Source organism: Taudactylus pleione, unplaced genomic scaffold, assembly GCF_031769625.1.
Source record: "Taudactylus pleione unplaced genomic scaffold, aTauple2 ptg000106l, whole genome shotgun sequence".
NCBI lineage: Eukaryota > Metazoa > Chordata > Amphibia > Anura > Myobatrachidae > Taudactylus > Taudactylus pleione.
Genome location: NW_028284508.1, coordinates 1,900,875 through 1,918,926, shown reverse-complemented (window position 1 = coordinate 1,918,926; position 18,052 = coordinate 1,900,875). Strand labels below are relative to the sequence as shown.

At 43.4% G+C, this 18,052-nt stretch overlaps 1 protein-coding gene across 1 annotated transcript in view; it reads right to left on the bottom strand.

Annotated features, from left to right (window-relative positions):
* EDC4 (enhancer of mRNA decapping 4) overlaps positions 1 to 18,052 on the bottom strand; it is a 516,382-nt gene that overhangs the window by 210,537 nt on the left and 287,793 nt on the right. The gene's annotated exons all lie outside the window — the stretch shown is intronic.

Here is an 18,052-nt window from a genome sequence, read left to right as displayed (position 1 = left end):
AAACTGAGGGACTAACGAAAGAAGGTAGCCTAAGCAAATTCAAAGGACAGCCAGGTCCCAGTGAAACAACCCATGAGGAGGGACAGGACAATGCATCCCAAAGAAACAAACAGGATCAGGATGAGGAAAGCGGTCATCCATGTAAGCCAACTAATGTCAGCAGAGCCTTAAGGGCTTAAAGAGCTCAAAGCACCAAAGACAGTCCAAGGAGCCGAGGAATGCCACCATCCAAGGAGGAAAGATTGTACGTCAGGCACCTGAGCAAACTGCTTCTGAAGAGGACAGAAAGTGTGGGAGCCTGCAACTTCCAAGAAAATAGGCGTAGGACAAAGACCCAGGAGAAGGAAAACCCGCTGGGAATAAATTCCAGGCGGAACCTCAAGCAAAGTAGATCCGCCAAAGCAGTGACAAAGGCTTGCAGGGGAGAACTCACTGGCATACAGTATAGGCTTGTCAAAGAGAGAGTGGAAAGAACTCTGTTTGGTGAGCACTCTTTCTGTAGAAAATTATTTAATTAAATCTTAACTTTTAATAAATATATTAAAATAAAGAAGTACATCAAACAGACAAATACAACATCGGATGAGGATCCACAATACATTTAGGTATACATATCAAACAAAGCAGATAAATATGTACAATATAAATAACAGTAACAGGAAAGTGTCACTGTGAAAGCATCACTTATGAAACCATCTAAATTGAAGCGAAAATATTTAAAAAATATATACATATATAAACATGTATCTAAATGTAAATTCTAAAGGGTACTTCAAAAGAATCTGTGGTCTTCGTGAATATGTACAGTAATATGGTAACAAGTCCGACACAAGCAAGATCCTTCTTATAATGCTGTTTTTCTTTAGCGAATTCCTCAAAAAAGAACAGAGAACAAGAAGTCCGTGAGATAGATGTAAGTCGGTAAAACAATAATGTCATATGTCCACTTACATCTAAGCTTCCGTAGTCCGTCCCCTCTGTATCCAAAAAATGGAATAATACTCCAACTTAGATTTTTCCTATGAGCCGCAATACCTCATAGATATCAAAAGAAACAATCCATAGTGTAATACTGAAAAAATTTATTTATACACATAAACAGACAAATGGACACGTACCAAATGGGGCCTTCAGACCAAAGCAGGGGAAATAAACCATGCAATCAACGTCCCTCTAATCCGGATAAGGGATACTGTAGAATAATCTCTCACCCTATCCGTCTGGGTTCCCAAGTCAGCCACGATGTTTCACCAGTCACACTAACGCGTTTCGGCTCTCAGCCTTCCTCAAAATGTAAAATAATGTGAATAATTATATAATTTCGTTTTATGTGTGTGAAAAAAATGAGGGGGATTAAGGATGCTAAATATTGTGAAATTATAAATACTTGCCTATACGTACTGATTTTAAATTAATCAGTATTGTTGCAGGTGAATGTGATATTTGCAAACCATACTGATCATGTGCCTGTGGTGTAAATAACTTCAAATTAATCAAAAAACTAAAATCAAGTGAAAAAAGGGGGGGGGGGGGGGGGGAGGAGTGAAAAAAACACCCTTACTGTTGAAATATGGTGCCTTAGGAACCTGATATATTACAAAATATTAGAGATAAGTGTGACCTAAATCAGTGTGTTGAAATTAGATGTTAATAAATAAACGTGTTTGTGGCTACATCGCGAATAATCCTATACCTAATTAATACCAAATAAGATCGAAGTTATGCCCCAAATTTATTGAGAGATATATATAATAGCAGTATAACAAAAATTATATATATTTAATGGGATATTGATGGATTAGGGTATAATGGGTTACTGGTATCCCATTGATTCATACAGGCTATCTGGAATACATCAAGGTCAAAAAAGAGGGGAATTTACAGAAGTATCCGTGTTACACCTATAAGAATGCTAGGTAACTGTTAAACTCCTTCAGACCATCCGGTGTAATGGTGCTCAATTTAAATATCCATTCTGTTTCCTTCCTAAGAAGGGTTGAGCTCAAGTCTCCACCTCTTATCCCCATTTTCACTTTTTCTAAACAGAATACTTTGAGGCTTTTAGTGTCACTATTGTGTTGTCGTGCAAAATGCCTTGCCACTGAGGTAATTTTTCTCATTTTACTCATATCAGTTAGTGTATTTCTAATATTACCCACATGTTCCAATACACAAATTTTTAAGGCTCTTGTGGTTATGCCTATGTACTTATAGCCACAGTCGCATGTTAGGCAGTAGATGACTGCAGCTGTGTTACAGTTGTAGAAGCCCCGTAACGTGATATGATTGCCATTTCTATCTTGAATAGTGGAAGTCAATTTGATGTAGTTACAAGCTCTGCAACCTCCACAGGGATAGGTACCCTCTAAAATGGGTTTCTTATATGGGTTTAGCTCAAAGTGACTGTGTTAAGTAATCCCCCAGATTTTTGGCTCGTCTCCAACTTAGTGATACATTTGTTTTGAGGTGTGTCCTCAGATCTGCATCTAATAATAGAATTGGCCAATGTTTCTGTAGGATCCCCTTTAATTCCTTCCACCCCCTACAGAAATCTACTACAAATCTCAATTCTTTATCACCTTATTGTTCTTTTGGTTCTGGGAACACCAATGCTTCCCTGTTGGTTTGGGAGACCTGATATCTGGCTTTTTTAATGGTCCTGTTGCTGTAGCCTCTGTTTTTCAGCCTCAGTGTTAGGGCCTCACATTGTTTAGTGTACTCCACTTCATTAGAGCAATTACGCCTTAAACGGAGGAATTCTCCTTTGTTCATGTAACAAACTATTGGTAGCTGTTGATTTTCTGAACAGGGTGGTGGTAATTTCCCCATTGATCTCTTTGTTAATGGTTAGATCCAGAAATGTGATAGTCTTTGCACCAATTTCCCATGTGAATTTCAGATTGAGGTTGTTGGTATTTAGTACTCCCATAAATTCTGAGAATGCTGACTCACCCCCCCCCAGATGACAAATATGTCATCTATATACCTCAGCCATTGTATTACATGCTGAGTATATCTCTCATTAGCTTCCGAGAAGACCACCTCCCGCTCCCACCACCCCAAAAACAGATTGGTGTACGTGGGAGCGCAAGTGGTCCCCATAGCTGTTCCCCTTATCTGAAGGTAAAAGCCATTGTGGAAAGTGAAGTAGTTTCTGTTGAGAATAAATGACAGTAATCTTATCAGGAAGTCGTTAAAATCACTTCTACTGTCCATTTCCAGGAAGTATCTAACCGCTCTCATGCCATCCTGATGTTGAATGGATGTGTATAAAGATTCTACATCTATGGAGGCAAGTATGTAGTGATCCTCCAGTTTAATCCCATGTATTTTTTGCAACACATCTCTGGTGTCCCTCAAGTATGAAGGAAGAGTCTGGACATATTCTCTCAGCTGAATATCCACGAACTTACTTCCTTGTTCTGACAGGCTGCCTATACCCGATACAATGGGCCTGCCTGGGGGGGTTCTTCAGATTCTTGTGCACCTTCGGGAGTACGTAAAACGTGAGTACCTTGGGGGATTTGACTTGTAAAAAGTCAAACTCATTTTTCGTTATGATACCTTCTCTAAGCGCTCCCTGGATCATCTTATTGTAAAATGAGTGAAAATTCTCAGTTGGGTTAAGCAACAATTTGGTGTAACACGAGGTGTCATTGAGTTGTCTGAGAACCTCTCTCATGTACATTTCCCTCGGCCACAATACCACATTACCTCCTTTATCTGATGGTTTAATAATTATATGTTTCCATTCTTTCATGGTTTTCAATGCTAGCTTCTCGGTTTGTGTGATGTTGTGGTTAGTAATACGGAATTGTTGTTGTGTCTCCTGTAATCTATCCATATCTTTGGAGACCAGTTCCATGAAAACTTGTACCTGTGCACAAGTATTATATGGAGGGAAGTGGATTTCTTTTTGCACATGGGTCTCATTCTTCCAATTCTAGGTGTGGTTAAGAAAGAAGAGGACTCTTCTGCTAATTCTTTCAAAATACCAAGTGCTTCTTGGTCTTGTATGGTGTCCAACGTCGATATAGTATTGATCATTCTATTACTTCCTGTTTCCTGTGTGATGGAACATGGTAAATCCATGTTTCGTTTTTGGTTTTGAAAAATTTTTGTTAGGAGGAGCTTTCTCCCAAAAAGCTGTAGATCTTTTTCCCACAGGAAATGGTTCAAGCTGGTAGTTGGAGAGAAGGTAAGTCCTTTCTTTAATAGGGAAAGTTGTGCTAGAGAGAGGGTCTTATCCGACAAATTTATGACTTTGAGTTCATCCTCTTGTGTGCTATCTCCACCTGTTGGTTCTCGCTGATTGTCGTGATGGCAGGGGTGGGTCCCAATTTGGGGTACCTCTTCCACTTCTTCCCCCTCCACGTTGTCCTCCTGTTTGATACCTTCCTCTGATATCTCTTACTTTGTCTAAAAAAAGAGACCGCAGTGGTGGGAGAATCTGACCTCGAGTCTCTTCTCTTATCCGGGTATTCCTCTGTGCCGGATGATTCGACCTCAGATGAAGAGTAATTATACTTATCTTTCTTCTGGAATATTTGTCTGGGATGTTGATTCCATTTGAATATCTAACCGGAAGAGAAGTCTCTTTTATCCCTTGAGAATTTGTGTCGTTTACGTTCTATGATTGTTTTTTCAAAATTCTCTAGGTCTCTCTTGTGTTTCTCAAAACATCTCTGAAATTGTTGGTCTTGTTCCCACTGTGTTAGTTTTCTACCTTGTCCCTCTATTTCTTTTTCTAGTCCATCCAATACTAACAGATTGTGTTTTGAGTATAGTTATTAGATCCTGTGAGCATTTTAAAAGGCTAGATTCTCACTCTTTCTGGAGGTTGTCAATGATCAAATTAAAGGAGGGAAAGACTTTAGATCTGTTAGTATTGTGGAGACGAGCCAAAAATCTGGGGGATTACTTAACTCAGTCACTTTGAGCTAAACCCATATAAGAAACCCATTTTAGAGGGTACCTATCCCTGTGGAGGTTGCAGAGCTTGTAGCTATATCAAATTGACTTCCACTATTCAAGATAGAAATGGCAATCATATCACGTTACGGGGCTTCTACAACTGTAACACAGCTGGAGTCATCTACTGCCTAACATGCGACTGTGGATATAAGTACATAGGCATGACCACAAGAGCCTTAAAAATTTGTGTATTGGAACATGTGGGTAATATTAGAAATACACTAACTGATATGAGTAAAATGAGAAAAATTACCTCAGTGGCAAGACATTTTGCACGACAACACAATAGTGACACTAAAAGCCTCAAAGTATTCTGTTTAGAAAAAGTGAAAATGGGGATAAGAGGTGGAGACTTGAGCTCAACCCTTCTTAGGAAGGAAACAGAATGGATATTTAAATTGAGCACCCTTACACCGGATGGTCTGAACGAGTTTAACAGTTACCTAGCATTCTTATAGGTGTAACACGGATACTTCCGTAAATTCCCCTCTTTTTTGACCTTGATGTATTCCAGATAGCCTGTATGAATCAATGGGATACCAGTAACCCATTATACCCTAATCCATCAATATCCCATTGAATATATATAATTTTTGTTATACTGCTATTATATATATCTCTTAAGAAATTTGGGGCATAACTTCGATCTTATTTGGTATTAATTAGGTATAGGATTATTCGCGATGTAGCCACAAACACGTTTATTTATTAACATCTAATTTCAACACACTGATTTAGGTCACACTTATCTCTAATATTTTGTAATATATCAGGTTCCTAAGGCACCATATTTCAACAGTAAGGGTGTTTTTTTCACTCCTCCTCCCCCCCCCTTTTTTTCACTTGATTTTAGTTTTTTGATTAATTTGAAGTTTTTTACACCACAGGCACATGATCAGTATGGTTTGCAAATATCACATTCACCTGCAACAATACTGATTAATTTAAAATCAGTACGTATAGGCAAGTATTTATAATTTCACAATATTTAGCATCCTTAATCCCCCTCATTTTTTTCACACACACAAAACGAAATATAATTATTCACATTATTCACTTTATTTTACACGTCTTAAGCACTCATATCACTATTCACTTAACAATTAATACCTTTATGCCATTTAGGATATTTTATTTAAGCTACTATAAATATGACTAATACGGAGCGACTATATCTGTTGATGATCATTATTTGTACATGCAATAGATTAATGAAAGCATGTCATGGGTTGGGAGTGATTTTGAGTCACTGCTACTTCTTCCCTACGGAGCCTAAATAAGGATATTGGCTATCTGACCCTATAACATTGTAGAATGGTGGATGTTACTTAAGGGTCATACTGTTTTATCATTATGACGGCTATCATGGATGGTCAGCAGCACAACTGACCTTCACATATATTAACGCTGCCATAGTGATATGTTTCTTAACATACTCTTTATATTGATATTAAGAATACATAGTTTTTTCTTTGTACTAATTTAATCATGCTCAACTGTTGTATAATTAACAGCGGAGTATGATGTTAGACATGTAACAATGATGTGTACTCCCTTAGATCATTACAATTTGCATACATTATTTTCTGTATCAGGAACGAATATCAGCAGCTCCATCTTCGGTATACATTTATGATCGCTATGTTTAGGAATGAATATCTGCAGCTTTGTTTTTTGGTAGGACATTCTGGTAGTAGTAAGGGATAATTATCTGACTAGTTGTCCCTGTACCATATCTCTTGCGAACCGGCATACTGATTAGTTGCATATGTGTCAGTCTAAATTCACGGAACTGATAGGTCAGCCAAACACACACACCTGTATATAACAGGAATTCTGTCACATGTGATTACCCTCGTGATCAAGCCTTAACAGCGAAACGCGCGTCGGGGACAGACGGGACGGATGGATGCTTGTGGCTATACGGCGCAACACCCTCATTACTAGTTTGTACCCGGTTCGGGAATCTTATGATTCACTATGATTATCTATGCTGTTGGATTGCGCGCTCCCCTGTTATGATGGACGCATACACTCTATGTCTGTCCCGATTCCAGTAACCATAGTCGGTTAAAGTTACCCTCACAGAGGCTATATTGTTAGGCCAGCAGCGGGATATTAATTCTATAGTTAATACATCTTTTCTGCCTTCAGAATCAATCATGTTTAAATTTTATCTCATGTAAATGACAGTCATGCTATGCATAACCCACTATTGTAATTTATGTTGTAATAGTCATGCTATATACTATTGAGTCTGGACCCTCACAATTTATAGTCAGTTATCTGACTTATGCACTGCGGGGATTAGTATAATTTTCTATCCCCTCCCTTGTCAGGGTCTACTTTTTGTCACCTAATAACCTGTCAATATCGAATATATTTTGATGTACTAAACATGCGTCTTCAGTATTATGATCCAATTTATTTTATGATCTGTCAGTATTGAACACATTTAAGACGTATAATATATGTATATACTTCCTCGTGAGAATACTCCTGATTTGCATCAGGGGTGTTTCCATACGTGTATAGGTGCTGAATTTATTGTAACGAGTAGATCGTTTACCCATTATTAATCTGGGACTGTATATTCAGATGTTGTCTGGGAGGAGATGATTTTGGGATATATAGACCTCACTAGTATGACATTCACGGACATTTAAGGATATTTGCCACCGTTTGTATGCAGCATGACTGTTTATGATATGATGAACATTACATAATTGATGTTTAAATACACTAACTACCCAATTCTGAACGTGACAACAGCAGCAATAAAACACACACATTGGATCTGAATACAACTTGACCGTATTATTTTTGATACTAACTGAGTGTGTTGTTTGTCTTTATCTCTATTAACTGAGGACTATCTCCAGCCAGTAATTCTCTCATTGAGTGTCCAATGCGGATAGTATGACACCCAAAAGCAGAAACGAAACCTGAGCAACGTCCCAGTTATTCTGTTGTTTCTAGGGATAAACTGCTTTCCGGTAATCTCTCACTCCTCACAAATAGCATTTTGCAGAGGTGGGGAGCAGAAGAATGAGGAATAGTAGTACTATATCCTGACTTTACTGATATTCCATGTTTGCTTTGTCCTTACTTATTTAAACAATAGAGGGTGATACTCGGCAATGGTCTATTTTATGTGTTGAAGTGGTCAGAAACTGCCATTTAGAGCGTTACAAAGAATGAAGACTCGAATTCAACACTAGATGTATCTGAATATATGACATTAAGGATACTTTGTGTATCGACATCGCTTATTCCTAAAACAGATGACAGATACATTTAGATACATGTTTATATATGTATATATTTTTTAACTATTTTCGCTTCAATTTAGATGGTTTCATAAGTGATGCTTTCACAGTGACACTTTTATATTGTACATATTTATCTGTTTTGTTTGATATGTGCACCTAAATGTATTGTGGATCCTCATCCGATGTTGTGTTTGTCTATGTAGATACATTTAGATATATGTCTATATATGTATATATTCTTTAAATATTTCGCTACAATTTAGATGGATTCATAAGTGATGCCTTTACAGTGACACTTTCCTGTTACTGTTATTTATATTATACATATTTATCTGCTTTGTTTGATATGTATGCCTAAATGTATTGTGGATCCTCATCCGATGTTGTATTTGTCTATGTTTGATGTACTTCTTTATTTTAATATATTTATTAAAAGTTAAGATTTAATTAAATCATTTTCTACAGAAAGAGTGCTCACCAAACAGAGTTCTTTCCACTCTCTCTTTGACAAGCCTTTACCCAACTATAGTGAGCACCACCACTACCTTTATTAATGTTTAAAAATTCCTTTTCCCTTATTACATTGAGGAATAGTGTTTATATCACGTATTTTGTATAATCATCAATCTATGATTGCCTGTGCGTCTTCACCTCCCGCTTTTTCCCTTTCCTATAGCTACATATGGCATACAGTAATACAGTATAGTATGAACCGAACCAACCTGGAGAACCCAGAAGTGCTCAAGACTGAGTCAAGAGCAACGAGATGGGCCGGACTCGGATAGAAGCACGGGCCCTGAGACAGAAGATCCGGCCACAAGGAAGAAACAGCAGAGAGTTGATAGATACCAAGCTTAACAAGGACCATAGGAAGCAACTAGGATTAACATGTCTCCCTCCCTTTGCAGCCTGTGGAGTACCCGCAAATCCACGAAATCAGAGAGAAGGAACTCCTGCCGGACCGGGAAGACGTCCACCTGAAGGGCTTCAAGAACCCTGGAATGGGTAGGTAAAAAGTCCCACTCAGGAGGCCAGCTGGAAGTGGCCAGTAGGGAAAAAATAGGATCAAGGGAGTTTCAGAAAGGCTATGGCATAGCCGCTGGTGAGAAAACCTCACCCTCAGGCATCCTACGTGGTCGTTATCCAGGTGATGGAAACAGCAAAAGTAGGCCTCCCACACTGAAAAAGACCCCCTGAGAACGGTTGGCCCTTGGACCTTCCCTCCGAGGAAGGAGCAAAAAGTAGAAGTTCGCAACCGAAGTCGCAGAAGAGGTGAAGGTCGACGTGGCGCAGTCATTGTGGCTACCATTCTGACCAATATAGGAGCACAGCAAATTACATGAAAGCGGAAGAGCTCCTATGGCCTTCCTAAAGTCTGAGTCAGCACGCCAAAAATTAAGCCACAGAGTTCCCCTAACTGCCAGCAAGGATGCTGACACTGGAAGCTATTGTTGCCTCTTCAATATAAGAGGCCACCCTCTGATGATCTCATCTGACGCAGCTGAGGCTCTCCTAAAGAGAATCCGTACAATTTACAATGGCTTTAGCTAAATAAGCAGAAGTCAGGAGTGAATGCACGTATTTGGTCTAAGATGGGCAGCATTTTTGACTAGGCGGGCCAAGTGAGCATTCCCAGAGGAGGAGGCTCATTATGCCCGCTGCGCAGCAGGTAGAAAATTGAAGGGGGCAAGTAGCTTAGAATCCCAGAGGTGTCTATTAGGGCGAGCCCTCCGCAGAAGGTTCACACTCTGTGCAAAAGAGGGGAATGCAGAAACAGGCTACTGAAGCATGAAAATAAGAGTTATGGTATAACATACATCAGTTAACTCTTTTTCTTCGATGTCCACAGGATCAACCTTGGGGTATGTAGTTGGAGCGATCCATTGCACCAAACCGCTTAAGCTTTAAAGCTCCCAGCATGCATCAGTCCTCCTCCCTATAAACCCCGCCCTCTGCCACAGGCATTCAGTTTGTAAACAAGCCTAATGGTAAGAGACGGAAAGTGGAGAAAGTAGTACAATGTGCACAAGAAACACTCTAAAAATACGAAGAAGGTATCGGTGATATAAAAAGGCAAAAAACAGATCCCAACTGAGGCCAGGTGCGTCAGGGTGGGTGCCCTGTGGACCCTATGGACCTCGAAGAAAAAATTAACTGAGGTATGTTATACCATAACTGTAATTTCCTTCTTCAGAGTCCATAGGGTCCACGGGATCTACCTTGGGGACATCCTAAAGTAGTTCCCTTAAGGGTGGGGACGCTCCTGAGCCGAGAGGAGAATCCGCCACCCAAAGGAAGCATCCTGGGAGGCAAAAGTATCAAATGCATAGAATTTGATAAAGGTATGTAGGGAAAACCAAGTGGCTTCCTTGCACAGCTGTTCAGCCGAGGCGCAATGATTATCGGCCCACAATGGTCCCACAGGCCGAGTAGAATGTGCTGTCACCTTGTTTGGGACAGTGAGACAAGCCTGTGTATAGACCTGAGAAATAGTTGCACGCAGCCAGTGAGCCAAAGTTTGTTTGTTGGCCAGCCTCGTTTGTGAAACTAATATAACAAAAACAGCTAAAATGATTTCCAGATGGAGTTGGTACAATCCACGTAAATACGAAAAACTTGAACCACATCCAGGGAAGCTTCACCTGTAGAAAGGTCTGAAGACAAAGGCCGGGACTACAATTTCCTCATTTATATGGAAATGGGAAACCACCTTTGGAAGGTAACCCGCCCTTGTACGGAGGACAGCTCTATTTTGATGAAAAACCAAATATGGAGAGCGACATGACAGTGCTGCCAAGTCAGAAAGTCTGCGAGCTAATAAAAATAGCGAGGAGAAAAGTGTCTTCGATATAAACCATCTTAGGTCCACCTTATCCAAGTGCTCAAAGGGAGATTACAGTGCCCTGAGAACCAAAGATAAATCCCACGGTGCCACCGGAGGGAAAAACTGAGGTTGCAGTCAGAGAACCCCCTGTAAGATTGTTCTAACATTCGGCAGAGAGACAATTCTGTGCTAGAACCACACTGACAATGCAGAAACCTGAACTCTCAAGGTAGCCAGGTGAAGACCTAAGTCTAATCCAGCCTGAAGAAAAGAAAGTGCTCTTGAAACCTTGAAAACCTTAGGGTCATATTTTCTGTGAGAACACCAAAGAAAAAAATTAATGCCAAATTATGTGATAGATGCTGGCCTCACAGTGCTGGCTAACTACTGTGCTTCTAGTGCATCTACTGCCCATCCCCGACAACAGAAGATATGACCCTGGCCGCCTTAGTGAGGACACGTTACACGAGGCCTTCACCCGCAGCTGCCTCCGATATGTCTCCTACACCAGAGGCCAGGACTGTCGCACACGATTCCCGGAACACAAGGAATTGCTTACCTGACAACTCCGTGATCCGACTGCAGTCCGGACCCCAGCCAAGCCGCTAGCTAAGCCACACTGAGGCCCGCCGAAATCCACAGGGCATATAGCAGTACAGGCGTTTCAGCATCGGCGGAGGTAGGAGTTACAGGAAATGCGCCCGGTATCACGAAACTCAGAAGTTCAAAAACTAAGGTAAATCATAAAAGAAAAAAGTCTGGGACTGCCTAGGCAGTCTCGCTGTATAACAGGTGCAACTGGATACTTGCTGCGCACCAAAACTGAATGCCTGTGGCTGAGGGCGGGGTATATATGGAGGAGGACCAGTGCATGCTGGGAGCTTTCAAGCTGAAGCTGTTTGGTGCAGTGGATCGCTCCAACTACATACCCCAAGGTAGATCCTGTGGACCCTGAAAAAGAAAACCGAAGTGCTAGCCCTTAGGGGTCTGTAGCCTACTGTACCTGGTATTCTCAATTACTAACCAAGAACTGACTGTTTAGATTCCGAGATCAGACGATATCGGACGCATTCAGGGTGGTGTAGCCGTAGGTCTTGGTAACCTTAAAGCTAAGAAAAGCTGTTATCCCGTTAAGCCGGGTGCAACATTTAGCTGCGGTACGGGATAGACAAAAGTCTGAAATATTAGTGTCCCAAAGAGCTGAGGAAGTTCTAATTATCCGACTGGAAAACAACACTATTTAGACTGTGACACAGCACTACCTAGACTGGTATGAGAAGAACAGTAGCACCCAGAGGAAACCCACGCAAGCACAGGGACAATACACAAACTCCACCCAGTTAGGGCCGTAGTGAGAATCAAACACATCACCTCCGTGCTGTGAAGAATGCCTGAAGTGCGGTTCCTGTCCAGCATCAGCTAGAAAGATGCAGACACCTGCGCTTAAAGCGAGAAGGACTGCATCCCTGGCTCCTAAGGCAGAACGCTATAAGGTGCCCAGCTAGGTCCCAGTAGGGATACTAGTAGGGTAAGCGAGCCCTGGGGTTGCCAGTCTGTGTGACAGGAACACTGACACTGCAGAGGATATGCCCTAGTCCATAGCCAACTACAACCTTACCTATAAGAGAGGTAGTTCAGGCCAGGTCCAGGTGGAAGTCATGGCTGACTGACACTCTGCTGCAAATCTGCGAAACACCAGACACAGAGCCTGAGGAGAAAGTACAGAGGTACAAGTCCTGCAGTTACACAGCACTGAAGCACCCCCATCCAGGGTGCTTTGCCACTGGAGAACGTGATAAGCAATCCAGGGCAATCCCCACACACCAGTTAGGAAAACTACTGTGTGCAATAAGAGGAGGCAAATGATTGTGACCTCACCCTACAATAAAGCGTTGCTTTACAAAACTGTCAGATGAAACTGAAAAATAAAATTTAATCCTGCCCACAAATACCTGCACACAGAAACATTCAGTGATGTATTAATGGGCAGTTAATGCTCAACAATCCATTCCCCAGTCAGAAGGAAGTAGCATAGTGTATAACCTGACCACATGGGAATAGGTATACAGGGAGAGAGGAGCCCTTTACTGCTCTCCAGAGACTGACTGAATCAGGCACCATTTAAAATGGCCGCTCAGTGTCAGTTGGGAGGGGAGAGAGGAGGGAGAATCCCAGTGGCATAGCTTCAGCGATAAGGGAGAGCACCAATGAAGGGCTAAATCGGAAGAGCCTACCTCCCACAAGCTGAGCTAGATCCCCCAGGGTAATGGCTGCTGCCCTGGTGGTCTATCGGAGGCGCCAGGCAGCCTTGGCGACCACTGTTAGCACTAGCGGTGGTCTCCCACCGCTGCATTGCGGCTTCCTGGTAATAGTGAGCCATTCTCATTTCTGAGCACCAAATGTGCTCCTTCCCTGGCGTCTGGCTGCAGGTCCCCGGTGTGTGCTGGGACACCAGCTGAGGTCACTGACCCGCTAGACAGTGCCGCATCCGACGGAGCTGGAGGTCAGCGGAACATCAGTGCGGGCATCCTATAGAACGCCTAGAGCTGCCCACTCACCGTAAAAACTAGATAAAATAAATAAAAATTAAATGAAAGTAGCATAAACTGCTGAGCAAACTGAACTGGCCTGCCTGGGGCTGGGGTATAGGGGGGAGGGGCCTGGGCAGCTGGGAAAAAAATCTTAACTATTTGGTGCCCGGACGACTCCTGCTCACCTTATACCCAAAGCCTGTGTCCCCTATGGATTGTAAAGAAGAAAAACAATTAAACTTAACTCCAGTGCACTTTAACCCACTCTGACATTTTACCCATAGACACCAATAGCCCAGCACTGCAATCTTCTCTCTTAATAAGGCACGCCTTTTACAAATTCACTACTGCCATTTTGAATTAAGCAAGCGGCAAAAGGAAGAGAACAGCCTTGACTTCAAAAGTTATAGCCTTCAGAAGGGACCTTCAAGATCAGCTAAATGTACAGTATAACAGCATTTTTTCATATTGTAAACTGCAGTACACATGCGTCCTCCTCAGACACTATTGATGTTATGCAGCCGCACCAAACTGCCCTTCTTAGCGGTCCAGATCCCGTGCGACTCACTGAAAAAGTAGAGATATGGTAAGAACTTACCTTTGTTATCTCTTTTTCTACGAGGTCCATAGGGTCCACAGGAAACCTTGGGGTGTAGGTGATGACCAAGACATCCGGGCACCATGCAGTTAAATTTTTTCTCCCAGGATGCAACAGGGCCTCCCTCTATACCCCGCCCCCGGACCGGAGGCTCCTCAGTTACGTAGCAAGCCAAAGGCCGGAAGAGGATAAGAGAGAGAGAAGAAAGTCTGGAACACACTAGAATCACACAAGAAGAGATAGAAAACCGGTGACCAGAGCAAAGCCCATCTGAAGCAAAGTGTCAAGGCGGGCGCCCTGTGGACCCTATGGACCACGTAGAAAGAGAGATAACTAGGTTAAGTTATTACCATATCTCTACTTTTCTACTTCAGGGTCCATAGAAGGTCCACAGGAAACTTTGGGGATTCCCAAAGCAGCACCCTCAAGGGCGGGGACGCTTCTGTGCAGAAAGGAGAATCCGCTGCCTGAACACCTGTGTGGCAAAAGTTATCAAAGGCATACTACCTCAAAAAGGTCTGGATAGACGACCATGTGGCCGCCTTACAAAGCTGTACAGCTGAGGCGCCACAACGAGCTGCCCACGAAAGGCCTACAGACCGAGTAGAATGAGCAGAAACAGAGGGCGGGACTCATGAATGTAAGCCTCAGAGATAGTCATTCGAAGCCATCCAGCCAAAGTTTGTTTATTGGCTGGCCATCCTCTCTTGTGGAAACAATAAACAAAAAAACAAGAAGTCCAATTTCCAAAGAGAACTGTTACGATCCACATAAATCCTGTGGCACGTACCACATCCAGTGAGGCCTCCCCTGCCAAGAGGTCTGAGGAATTAACGGCCGGCTCAATAACTTCGTCATTAATGTGGAAACTAGAGATCACCCCTTAGGAAGGAACCCAGGACGAGTTTGAAGCACTGCTCTGTTCCTATGAAAAACTAGGAATGGGCAACGACGAGAGAGCCCCTAAATCAGAAACTCTTCTGGCGGAAGCAATTGCCAGAAGAACAGCAGTTTTGGCAGTAAGCCATCTGAGATCCACTCAGCCCAGTGGTTCAAATGGAGGGCTCTGGAGAGCCTTAAAGACAACAGCCAAATCCCAAGGAGCTACAGGAGGGAGAAAGGGAGGCTGGATACGAAGGACCCCCTGCAGAAAAGTGCGGATGTCAAGAAGAGGAGCAATCCACACTGAAAGGGCCGAGATATGAACCTTCCGTTTAGCAAAGGCGGAGACCAAGGTCCAAGCCTGCCTGCAGGAAAGGCAACACTCTGGGTATCCTAAACACTAGGGGGGGTCATAACTTTTTGGATAACACATTCCAAAATAGGTATGCCATACCCTGTGGTAAATTCTAGCAGAAGCAGGTTTACGTGCTCGGAGCATGGTGTTAACCACAGAGCCGGAAAAACCCTTGGACCTTAAGAGGGATGTCTCAAGAGCCATGCCGTCAAAGACAGACGACGAAGATCTGGTTAGAGGCAAGGACCCTGAGACAACAGGTCCGGACTTTGAGGAAACAGCCACAGAGTGTCGATGGAAAGACTCCAAAGATCTGAGTACCATGAACGTCGGGGCCACGCTGGAACCACCAGCAGAACCATGCCTCCCTCTTGTTTAAACTTCTGAATTACTCGAGGAAGGTGGGAGATTGGAGGAAACCGGTACACAAACTGGAAATTCCACTTGACTGACAGAGCGTCCACCAAGAGAGAACTGGCGTCTCTTGTCCTGGACCCGAATTGAAGCAGCTTGTAATTTAGTCAAGAGGCCATGAGGTCCACGTCTGGAAGGACCCACCTGTCCACTAGGAGTTGAAACACTTCTTGGTGAACAGACTATTCACCTGGATGCACGTCGTGACGGCTGAGGAAGTCCACTTCCCAATTCAGCACTCCTGGAATGAAAACGGCCAATATGGCTGGTAGATGGCCTTCCGCCCATATCAGAATGCATGACACATCTGTCATTGTCGCCTGACTTCGAGTTCCTCCTTGACAGTTTAGATAAGCCAATGTCGTGGCAATGCCTGACTGTACTTGCACGGGTTTGAAGCAACAGTCTGGCTTGCTGCAGAGCCCTGAAGACTGCTCGCAGTTCCAATATATTGATTGGAAGTGCAGATTCCTCTGCGTTACACCCTCCCTGAAAGGAGCATGGACCCATCACTGTGCCCCAGCCCTGAAGACTGGCATCCATCGTCAGAAGGACCCAGTCCGGGATCCAATTCCATTGCCCGAGCCACCATGCAAATTGCCATAGCTAGTCTGCACGCAGTCCCCGAAAAGGAATAAACATATTTAAGGCATACCGCTACCTTCCTATCTGTAACATCCTTCAGGGACGATATGGTAGGCATAGGAAGCGTTACGCTTCTTACCAAGCGCGTGACATGGCAATCCACCACTGATGGGAGTCTCCCATTTGGAAAAATTATTTTCAGCAAAAGGGTAAGCAGAGACTAGACGCTTCTGCGGTTGATACCACTTTCCAGGCATTTTCCAAGCTACTTCCAAGTGATTCACCAATTGGTCAGACAATGGGAATGTAGCCTCTGTCACTTTTTCTTCCATGAAATGCATGCCTAGATTTAGGCACAGGAGGCTCATCCTCCTCAATGATCAGGGCTGCTTTTACAGCTTGAATTAGCCCTGGAATATATATATTAGACTTGACCCCCTCCCTCCCCCCCTCATGGTCAGACTCATCCAGAAGATATCCATCATCAGATGACATTATCATCATCTCATACAGTAGATTTTGACGATAGCAAGACCCTTTTAGCTGGTCTGCTGATATGTGCATCCTGCTGACGTATCTCAGTCGCACCCTGCAATATAGCAGGAACTGTATTAACCCACTGAGAGTGCAACACCTGTGAAGGTGTAGGAGGTTGCAGCAGGTTTAAACCTGGGGGCACTGCATAAGGGGCCAGCATGGGGGCACTGCATAAGGGGCAAGTCTGGGGGCACTATTTAAGCCTGGGGGCACTACATAAGGGACCAGTCTGGGCACTACATAGGGGCACTACTTCAGCCAGGGGGCACTGCATAAGGGCAAAGCTAAACTACAGGGGACAATGCATAAAGGGGAAAACTACAGGGGGCACTGCATAATGGGCTGAGAGCCAGTGGGGGAGCAGCCTGAGATATGTCGGGCTGGATTGCGAAGGCCCCCACCCGGCTACTTTTGGATGCCACCCGGCAGGAAAAAATTTCTGGGGAGAACACTGTAGGGGTTAACTTAGTCATATCACTCTCACTGCCAGACATAGTAAAGAGGATCACCTAACAGAGACTGAGTCTCAGCTGCGACTTGTGCCACACACCCACACCACACCCATGCTTATGGCCCAGAATAGCAGAATAGGTACAGGGACAGCAACAAAAGAATGATAGTCTTTAGCAAAAAAGACAGACAAACAGTGCTAGCATACAGTCGCAAACAAATGCACAAAACAATAATACCTGCACTTAATGGCACTTCCTTAAGTCAACTACAGACACTTAGCGTCTTGTAGGACAAAAGACAAAACTGCTACATATACTGACCACCAACCAGAGGAGAGGTATGTAGAGGAACCCGTACTCCGCACTGCCTGTGGAGATCAGTGACACACAGCCAGGAGAATGACCGAAGTACTCGTGGGGAGGCGGAGCCAGAACCAGGAAGGTGGAACAGATCAAGCCAGACCACAGTGGAAAGGTTTGTTCAGCAGCGAGGAGGAGCCGGCTGTTAGACAGGGAAGGCTGCCTCCCCTGGCCAGCGTTTAACCCCTAGGACGCTGAAGTGTTCCGCAAAACTCCGTGCCTGGCCACACTTGCTGTCATCCCCAGGGTGTCCCCCAACCCTGGAGGA